The sequence below is a fragment of the Myodes glareolus genome, chromosome X, assembly GCF_982192425.1.
Source record: "Myodes glareolus chromosome X, mMyoGla1.1, whole genome shotgun sequence".
Taxonomy (NCBI): Eukaryota; Metazoa; Chordata; class Mammalia; order Rodentia; family Cricetidae; genus Myodes; species Myodes glareolus.
Window position 1 is genome coordinate 46,103,594 of NC_142053.1, and position 11,146 is coordinate 46,114,739.

The following is an 11,146-nucleotide window of genomic DNA, read 5'->3' on the forward strand; positions in this document are numbered from 1 at the left end:
TGGATAAGAGGTACTCATCATAAAGAGCTTGCTCCTGAGGATCAGAGTAAAGTCCGTCACCTAGAATTTGATCTAGGGAAATCTCAGTTCCTTTCGCACTTTCCTGTTGTTGTAAAAGTCTGGCCTCTTCTTTGAAAAGTAACCTAAAGTGCAATTGAGGGCTGCTTTCTAGTACAGCTGAGGTTAATTGAGCCCAGTCGTGAGGTGTGGCCTTGTTACTGAGAGATCAGGTTTTGAGCATCTCTCTAACAAAGGAAGAATGTAGTCCGTAATTCACAATTGCTTGTTTAATTTCTCTCAGATCACTCATACGTAAGGCTCCCATGTATGTTCCTTAATGATCTTAGGGTATTTGGAGCCTGTTACCTTTTCTAATGCTATTACTGGAAAGGCAGGTAGAACTCTTGGGAAACTATCCCGGAGAGTTTTACTTGCTGGCGGAGTTAAATTTTGCCTTTCTACCTTTTGCTGCTGTTCATCAGAGTTTATAATTTCCTCAAACTTTTCAAATCTGTTTACCATTGCCTTCTGTAAGGCCTGAATCTCCTGTCCAGTATTATGCTCCAATGCCTTCATTGAGGATTCTAAGGTATGAAGTTTGTCCATTAGAGATAATATCTCATCCTTGGACATAAACCTCATGGCATGTATTGTGCCTTCTTGTATGGAAATTCTGTCAATTAATCTATCATATTCCTTTGATAAAGTCTGTTTAATACATTCAGAGGTTTGAATCCTCTCAACTAATGTTTCAGCACCTACAGTCAAGAACTGGATTTTACGAGTCAAATCAGCTGTCCCCTCCTCCAGAGCAGTGAAGCTCTCTTTTAATGAATTAATATTAGACTGTACCTTCTCAAAATTATGCTCAGTTGACCGAGTCATATTAGACAAAGATCTAGTCTCCTCCTTGAGAACTCCAAACTCTTTCTTGAGGAGGTTTGTGTCAGTCTAAATTGTTTTTGAAATTACCTCAACTGACTGGAACTTATCATCTAAGATGGTAGTGCTTTTCCTTAAGTTTTCAACATCTTTTCTAAGAATTTTGGATCCAGTCTGTAAAGACTGCATCATTATAAAGAGGCTACCGAAGACAAGAAAAATGGTGAGCCCCAGAAATAGCCAAACAAGAGGAATATCACAAGCATCTTGTAAAATCTCAGCCATACTGTAATTAAAAAGGTTGTGAAAGCCTATTTGTCTGACATATTTTTTTTTCAACCAAAAGAATTGTTACCTGTAATGACTGTTGCCTGCCAGTAGATGGCGGGGTGCACCTAAATGCATGTGGCAGGCAAGTCAGAACAGGAAAAAAAATCTGAAATATATATACTCAAATTCAGAGGTTAAACTCACAGACAGTGTGCTGTGTGGGTTACTTAACTACAGGCGGGCAGCCCTGCAGACCGGACTCAGCCAGGACGGCAGGGAGGGCACCACCCGAGGGGGTAGGGCAGCTGGGGGGGTGCACTTGAGCCAAGCCACACGCCCTATGCTCCATTCGCTGGCTATGCAACACAGGCACTGACAGACTCCCGCCCGCCTGCCTCAGGGAATTCCCATTGTAGCTATAGCCCAAACCAGGTCAAGCTGTTCCCAGGCCAGCATAATCACCCTGAGGTCAGATGGGCCCCTACTGAGAAGAAAAACAGGATATCTGTCACCCTGAGACCAGATGGGTCCCTGATGATGAGATAACAGGATATCTGTAGTCAGATACCTGGAGGTCAGCCTTTGGCCAATAGGAAGACAAAAAGGGAGCAGGAAGCCCAGAGTGGGCTGCCTTAACTTATTCCCATGTATTCAGGAAACCCAGAGTGGGCTACCTTAACTTATTCCCATGTATTCAGGAAGCCCAGAGTGGGCTGCCTTAACTTATTCCCATGTATTCAGGAAGCCCAGAGTGGACTGCCTTAACTTATCCCACATATTCCCATGTATTCAAGATGAATAGACAACCCATCCCTGACCTGACCCCACCGTTTTATCTGAAATAATCATTGAGAATGCATCTGCTTCTGTAAGCTCGCTTCTTGTTATATAACCAGCCCCAAATTTAGCCCAACACGCGCAGTCACCCGAAAGCTGTAGCGTCTGCCAGGCGCCTGTGTGAATAAAAATACCTCTTGCTTTTGCATTCAGTGTGGACTAGTCTTGGATCTTGGGTGTAGTGGTCCACGAGGGGAAAACACCCAAATCGGGGATCTTTCAACCGATCTTCCGGGGATCAGCCGGGAAGATCCGCTGAATTCAGTGGAGGAACAGCCTCAATAATGGCAAGTGAACAATGAAGAGCCCAACACTGAATCCCTGTGGTGCGGTGCAGGAAATGAGGCGTATGTAAAGCCTTGAAGGGCTCCAAAGGCCCTGCGTTGGAGCGCCAAAATGATGAGTGTGGTTGATCAATAAGTTAGAATTAACCAGACCAACCAGCTTAATACAAAAGATTTAATAATTGGGGGAAAGGAAAACTTACACAACCAAGAATCCAACGAACACCAGGAGCGCAGAGAGAACAAAGAGAGAGAGGCGAGTGAACCAACATGCTTTTATCCTTTTTTCTCGGCCTCAGGGGGCCACACCCTAAACAGAATGTGATTGGCTGAACTTCCCCATCACCGAATTTCCTGAGAAACCACCACACTGATTTCCAAAGTGGTTACACAAATGTAGAAAGAAGCGGCGGGCTGCATTCCCGCTCCGCTCATGCATGGCTGGCTTTACACCCGAAATAACAACACACAAATTATATTCTTTTAAACATTGCTTGGCCCTTTATCTGTAGCCTCTTATTGGCTAACTCTTACATATTAATCTAACCCATTTCTAATCTGTGTAGCATCACGAGGTGGTGGCTTACCAGGATTCTAACCTGCGGCTGTCTAGGAGAGGAGAGTCATGGTGTCTGCCCCACTACCTTCTTCCTCCCAGCATTCTGTTCTGTTTACTCCACCTACCTAATTTTCTGTCCTATCAAAGCCCGAAGCAGTTTCTTTCTTAGCCAATGAAAGTAACACATAGACAGATGACCCTCCTCCATCATACAAGTTTGCATTCCCACCAACAATGGATGAGTATTCCCCTTATTCCACATCCTCTCCAGCAAAGGCTATCATTGGTGTTTTTGATTTTAGCCATTCTGACAGGCAAAAGATGGTATCTCAAAGTTGTTTTGATTCACATTTCCCTGATCGGTATGGAGGTTTAGCATGACCTTAAGTGTCTTTTGGCCATTTGAACTTCTTCTGTTGTGAATTCTCTGTTAAGTTCAGTGCTCCATTTTTTAATTGGGTTAATTAGCATTTCAAGGTCTAGTTTCTTGAGTTCTTTATATATTTTGGAGTTCCGATCTTTGTCTGATGCGGGGTTGGTGAAGATCTTCTTCCAATCAGTAGGTTGCCTTTTTGTCTTGATGACAGTGTCCTTTGCTTGACAGAAGCTTCTCAGTTTTAGGAGATCCCATTTATTAAATGTTGTTGCCCTTATTGTCTGTGCTACTGGGGTTATATTTAGGAAGTGGTCTCCTGTGACAGTGTGTTGTAGACTACCTCCCACTTTCTCTTCTATCAGGTTCAGTGTGCCCAAATTAATATTGAGGTCTTTAATCCATTTGGACTTGAACTTTGTGCATGGTGATAGATATGGATCTATTTTCATTCTTCTACAGGTTGACATCCAGTTATGCCAGCACCATTTCTTAAAGATGCTTTCTTTCTTCCGTTGTATACTTTTAGCTCCTTTGTTGAAAATCAGGTGTTCATAGGTTTGTGGGTTAATATCCAGGTCTTCCATTGGATTCCATTGGTCGACTTCTCTGTTTTTATGCCAGTACCAAGCAGATTTGTCTATTTTGTTGATTTTTTCGAAGAACCAACTCTTTGTCTCATTGATACTTCATATTTTTTGTTTCTATTTTGTTGACTTCAGCTCTCACTTTGATGTGATGGGATTGCAAGTATGTGCCATCACTCCTGGACAGGCTACTGTTTTTTGTCTTCAGCTTACTTTTCCAACATAACTTCCAATTATTTCCCTATATTTTAGGTGGTGCTGCATCCAGAATCCTATCTGTGGTGGATTGAATGGGATATATCCCCTGGAGGTTCATGCCTGCTAACACTTCGTCCACAGTTGGTGGTGTCTCTTTTGGAAATTATGGAACCATTAGGAGGAAGAGTCATGCTGGAGGAAATAGGTCAGTAGGAATGGGCTTTGAGAGTTTATAGCCTTACTCCATTTCCAGTTTGTTCTCTTTGGTTCAAGTCTGTTGTTGAAAGAATAATCTCGCTGCCTCCTGCTTCTGCCACCTTGTCATTGCCCTCCCCACTATTATGGACTCTCTCTCTCTCCTCTCTCTCTTTCTCTTTCTCTCGAACTGTATATAAAACTAAATTCCTCCTTAAGTCCTTTCTGGTAGTGGTATTCTATCACAGCCACAAAAAGTAGCAAGTACAATCCTGACTTTGTCAGAAGTTCTGTATTTCACTAATTTTATAGATACTGTTTCTCTGCCCAAAATAATGCTCCATTGCCAGTTTGGTGGTTTGAAAATAACTGGCTCCCATAAGCCCATTGAAAGTGGCACTATTAGGAGGGGAAGCTTAGTTGAAGTAGGTGTGTCTTTGTTGGAGGAATTGTGTCTCTGTAGAAGCAGACCTTGATGTCTCCTATTTGCTCTAGCCATGCCCAGTGTCTTACTTCACTTCCTGTTGCCTGTGGATCAGATGTAGAATTCTCAGCCACTTCTCCAGTGCCATGTCTTCCAGCACACTGCCATGTTCCACCATGATGATAATGGACTAAACCTCTGAACTATAAGCCTCCCAGTTAATTGTTTTCCTTATAAGAGTTGCCATGGTCATGGTGTCTCTTCACAACAATAGAAACCCTAACTAAGACACTCAATATCCCTGTGAATCCCTATTCTTTCTCCAAATCAAGCTTTTTTCCTGAACCTGAGATCCATTCCCTACACCTGAGAAAAAGCACATGTTTAATGAATAGCCATGAATGCTTAAATGTGTGAGTGGGTGAACAGTAGATCATATGGACCATGGCTGGGGAATTTAGACCTTTAATGACAATTGCAAAGCTGTGAAGGATGTGAGAATTTGAATCAATAAGTTTGGATGAGGGATAGAAGGGACAATAAGTTAGAAAATAAAGACTTGAACATCTGTCACTGGGTTTTTATTAATCATGCTACATGGGTGGAAGATAAGCGCTAATGATCCTATTTCTCACTGATAGACCAGCTGCTACCAGGAGATGGAGAATTGTTACTTTAGTTATGCACTCACTAATGACCCTACTAGGCTCCAATGAATAGTGCCAATTCAGTGGTCACACATATGGCCCTGGTTAAACTAAATGGGTCACAAAATTCACAATTCTGGAAAAGAAACTGGGAATTATGAAAAAGGCAGACAGGGATAGGAGGGAGGTTTAAAAAAATTAACAATGCAGGGGACAGAATGGTCAGTATATATTACCTATATGTATGAAATTCTCAAATACAAATTTAAGAAAAATTAAACAATACCACTAACAAAGCCAAGACAGGGACTGGGATATAGATCAGTTATTAGAATCCTTGTCTACCATACAGGAAGCCCCATTTCATCCCCAGCATTGCCTAAATACCAGTGTCACATTGCTGTAATCTCAGTACTTGGCCAGGAGAAACAAGGTCATGCTCAGCTTTATAACAGTGAGTTAGAAGTCAGTGTGGGAGATATAAAAGTCCATCTCAAACAACAATGACACATACAAAACCAAGACCTTGGGAACATAGCTCAAGGCCCTGTGTTTAATTGTCAGAACTGGAAAAAATAACAATAAAGCCCAAACCAGACAAACAAACATGTGAATAGCTCAAAACTTTCCTTCCCTGAAATTTGTAAATCCTGTATTGTTCATTGTACTGTGTAATGCAGATTTTGCCACCGATTGAAGAAATACATCTTTGTTTCTCCATATTTTTTATCAAAGAAGTAACCCCTGTTATTCTGTTGTATTGCCCTGGGGTGCCTAAATCCTTCCTGTGTTCATACACGGAAGATAGTAAATAAATACTCATTAGTGAATGTATAAATAAATGAGTGTTTACACAGGACTGCAATAACAAACACTTGGGGTAAATATCTTAAGAGGTTTGGGCTTTTATTTATCCCTGATTTTCAATTATACAGTCTGAACATGTCAAATAGAGCTGCATTGTCATTTTAACAGAGTAGTAAAGTCATTTCAACTTCACCTTGGGATTTTGCTGTCTCCTTTGCATGGATCACCAGTTAGGAGTTATAAGGCCTTCTAATTCAACTGCAGTTAGTCACCTGCACCTGCTATTAAAACTTTTCAATCCACAGATTCAATGCAATGTCCATCAAATTCCCAGCAAAATTCTTCATATACCTGGAAAGAACAATACACAACTTCATATGGAAAAAAAACAGAATAGCCAAAATGATCCTATACAATAAAAGAACATCTACATGTATCACAATCCCTGACTTCAAACTCTACTACAAAGCTACAGTACTAAAAACAGCCTCATATTGACATGAGAACAGACAGGAAGACCAATGGAACTGAATAGAAGAAACAAATGACAAATTATCAAAGAAAAAAAGAAAGCATATTTAACAAGTGGTGCTGGCATAACTGGATTTCAACATGTCAAAGAATGAAAATAGAACCATATCTATCACCATGCACAAAACTCAGGTCCAAATGGATCAAAGTAAGTCCTCAACAGAAAGTCAGTCACACTGGACCTTATAGAAGAGAAAGTGGGAAGTACAGTTGATCTCAATGGCACAATAAACCACTTCCTAAATATGACCCCAGCAGCAGAGACACTGAGAGATACAATTAGTAAATGGGATCTCCTGAAACTGAAAAGCTTCTGTAAAGCTAAGGACATGGTCAGCAAGCAAAACGACAGCCTACAGAATGGGAAAATATCTTCATCAACCCCCATCAGACAGAGGTCTGGTCACTCAAACATACAAAGAACTCAAGAAATTGGTCACCAAAAAAACCCACATAATCCAATAAAAAATGGAGTACAGATCTAAACTCTCAACTGGGGAATCTAAAATGGTTGAAAGACACTTTAGGAAATGTTCAACATTCTTAGTCATCAGAGAAATGCAAATCAAAATAACTCTGAGATTCCATCTTACACCTGTAAGACTGGCCTAAATGAAAAACACTGATGACAACTTATGCTGCAGAGGTTGTAGAGAAAAGGGAACACATCTGCATTGCTGGTGGGAATGCAAGCTGGTACAACCACTTTGTACAGACAGAGATCTGGGATGTCACAGGCTTTAATATTCAAACAAGAGCTTGCCACAAGTCTTTTGAGCCTGTTAGCAATCAGGCCAGGCATTCAACTTCTGCTGATTTCTTCATAGAAAACACATAGGGCACCTTTAATCTATAGCAGTCATTCCATTTCTCATAATATGTTACCCAAAAATGGGAGTTTGTGACTGTTTTGACAGGCATGAAGGAAATACAGAGGATCATCAGATCATATTTTGAAAACCTACACTCCACAGAATTGGAAAACATAAAGGAAATGGACAATTTTCTGGATAAATATCACTGACCAAAATTAAATCAAGACCCGATAAGCAAATAAACAGACCTATAACTACAGAAGAAATAGAAGCAGTCATCAAAAGTCTCCCAACCAAGAAAAGCCCAGGACCAGATGGTTTCAGCTCAGAATTCTACAAGACTTTCAAAGAATAACTAATACCAATACTCCTCAAATTATTCCACACAATAGACATAGAGGGACCACTGACAGACTCTTTTTACGAGATTACAATTACCCTGATACCCAAACCACAGAAATATATTACTAAGAAATAGAATTATTGACCAATCTCACTCATGAACATTGATTAAAAAATACGAAAAAAATTACTGGCAGATGGAATCCAAGAACATATCACTACCATTATCCACCATGATCAATTCGACTTCTATAAAGCAAAGGACATGATCAACAAGGCAAATGACAGCCTAGAGAATGTGAAAAGATTTTCACTAACCCCACATCAGACAGTGGTCTGATCTCCAACTATACAAAGAATTCACGGAATTGAACACCAAAAGATCACATAATACAATAAAAAAGATGGAGTACAGACATAAACATAGAAATCTCAAAAGAGAAATCTAAAATGTCTTAAAAACACTTAAGGAAATGTTCAACATCCTTAGTCATCAGAGAAATGCAAATCAAAACAACACTGAGATTCCATCTTACACCTGTAAGAATGGCCAAGATCAAAAACACTGATGAAAAATAATGCAGGAGAGGCTGTGGGGAAAAGGGAACACTTCTGCATTGCTGGTGGGAATGCAAGCTGGTACAACCCCTTTGGATGTCAGTGTGGTGATTTCTCAGAAAATTAGGAAACAACCTTCCTCTAAACCCAGTAATATCACTTTTGGGTATATATCCAAAAGATGCTCAATAGTGCCACAAGGACATGTGCTCAACTATGTTCATAGCAGCTTTTTTTGTCATAGCCAGAACCTGGAAACAACCTAAACGCCCCTCGATTGAAGAATTGATAAGGAAAATGTGGTATATTTACACAATGGAGTACTACAGAGCAGAAAAAAATAACGACAGTTTAATTTTGAAGGAAAATGGATGGAGCTACAAAACATTGTTTTGAGGGAGGTAACCCAGACCCAGAAAGACAATTATCACATGAACTCACTCAGAGGTAGTTTTTAAACATAAAGCAAAGAAAGTCAGCCTACAAAGCACAATTCCAGAGACCTTAGACAACAATGTGGACATTAACATAGGCTTATATAGATCTTATCTACATGGAAAGTAGGAAGTATAAATAGACAGGATCTCCTGAGTAAATTGGGAGCATGGGGATCCTGGGGGAGGATTGAAGGGGAGAGGGGAGAGACAGGGAGGGGAGCAGGGAAAAATGTAGAGCTCAAAAAGTGTCAATAAAAATGTATTTAAGAAAGGAAAAAAACCAACAATGTCAAGAGACTACAGGTCTCACAGCTCTTTAGTTACTCAGTATTGTGAGTCTGAGCATGTTATGCTCCTTCTGAGATCACCCACGTTCTCATTCAAAGATTTCTTCAAGAATAGAAGTCATGAATCAGGGAAAATTAAAACAGAACTAAATACTAATCACCTTAGAAGGCTACTGGTAATTTTATTGGCAATAGTGTCATGATTTTATCTTTAAAGCAATATGAGAATTATATATTCTGATTTATTTCATAAGTGAAATGTAACAAGGAGGGGCTGGCTTGTTGGGGTTTCTGTCCGGTCCGGCACCCCACAGTCGGCATACCCCAAAGAAAATCATACAGAGGACTCAATAAGATTATAAAACTGTTTGGCCCATTAGCTCAGTCTTCTTATTAACTAATTCTCTCATCTTACGGTAACCCATAATTCTTGTCTGTGTTAGCCATGTGGCTCAGTACCTTTCCCAGCGGTCAGCTCACATGTTGCTTCTTCAGTGATCTGGGCAGGAATGGCAGAGGGAGCTTTCTGCTTCCCAGAATATTCCTGTTCTCATCGCTCCACCTCTACTTCCTGTCCGGTTGACCCATTTATACTTCCTGCCTGGCCCATCAGCACTTTATTAATATACATGATTGACAGAATACAGATAATTCTCCCATACCACTGACCTCTCTCTTCTTAAAAAAAAAGAAAAGGAAAATTTCCAAAGTTCATTTTTTGGGAATGTGGGCGTAGTATTTTAGGCTACTTCCTGCTGATTGGGGGTGCTGATAATCTTATGGGGACCTAAAGAAAATTTAGAGTTCTAATCAAGTTCTGACTGGAGTATCCTGTGAGTCTCGATCATCTCTGACAGCAGTCTTGAATCAGTTCTGGATGTAGAACTCAGAAATATGGTCCATCTGTTCCTACTGGAGACTTCTCAGGTGGTCTTCCATGATCAAACTGGATTTTTCTTAACTCAGAATGAATCCACAGCCTCTCATGTTCTGTGGAAACAAAAGCAAAATCTCTTTTCCAAAGTAACATACCTTTTGATTTCAGCTTTGAAGACAAGGTATTTTCAAAATACCTATCTTGGTTTAGTTCTGAAGCATTTATAAACAAAAGTCTTTTAGCAGCTGTTGCTCCTTCCTCAGCATTCAAACAATTTAAAGAGAGCATAATAGCATACAGTATCAAGATTCTCTGTGGAAGATTCTCTTCCATCTTTGTGTGACTTTATTTTAGCCTCTATCACTTTTATTTTTACTTTTACTTTTTGAGACAGGTTCTCTGTATATCTTTGTCCTGGAATAACTACATAGACCAGGCTGTCCTTGAACTCACAGAGATCCCTTTGTCTCTGCCTCCCCAGTGCTGGGATTAAAGGCGTGTGTTACCACACTTTGAAGTCACAGAGGTCAATCTACCTCTGCCTCCCAGGCATTGGGATTAAAGGTGTGTACCATCACACCCAACTACTCTCTTTCTTTCTAACTTTAAGAGCTTTAACTTTTAGCCTGCATATATTTTTAACACACTGTAAACCATTTAGAGGTTTTCTTCATCTTTGAACCTCTCTTTACAGTATCTCTCTCTTTCTTTCTGATCACATGAGTCTAAAACTGTGGCTTTGATGGCTGGATCCAGCCCATTCCTTAGTTTTCCAGTCTTATGGCAGAGGTACTGCTGGAGCCAGTTTCACTGTCACAACTCTGTGGCATTTCAAGGTCCCTGCCAGCAAGCAAGCTTCAGCATTCTGCTCACAGACCACACTAAGTCGGAATGCCTGCCTAAAAGAGATAGAGTTTGCCCTGACAGGATTGCCCAGAATGTTGGCATTTTAATACAGCACAGCTTTTTTCCTGCTATGGCCGAAAACACGAAAAGCATGCATTCAGCTTTTTATCAACACCATTTAAGTGTTTTGTGGCATGACATCTTAAAAGGGCTACAGGGTTTTGCAGCTAAAGCTGAGTCAGGAAGCCTCTCTTAGATGAGAGTGCTTGCTTGCCTCTAGTGAACAGAGCAGACCCAAGAAATTGCTGCTACCAAGAAAACATGCTTTACTCTATTCTTTTCTAAGCTTTCTCAAGCTTTCTGTCGATTTAGTTATCCACATGGGCGCCA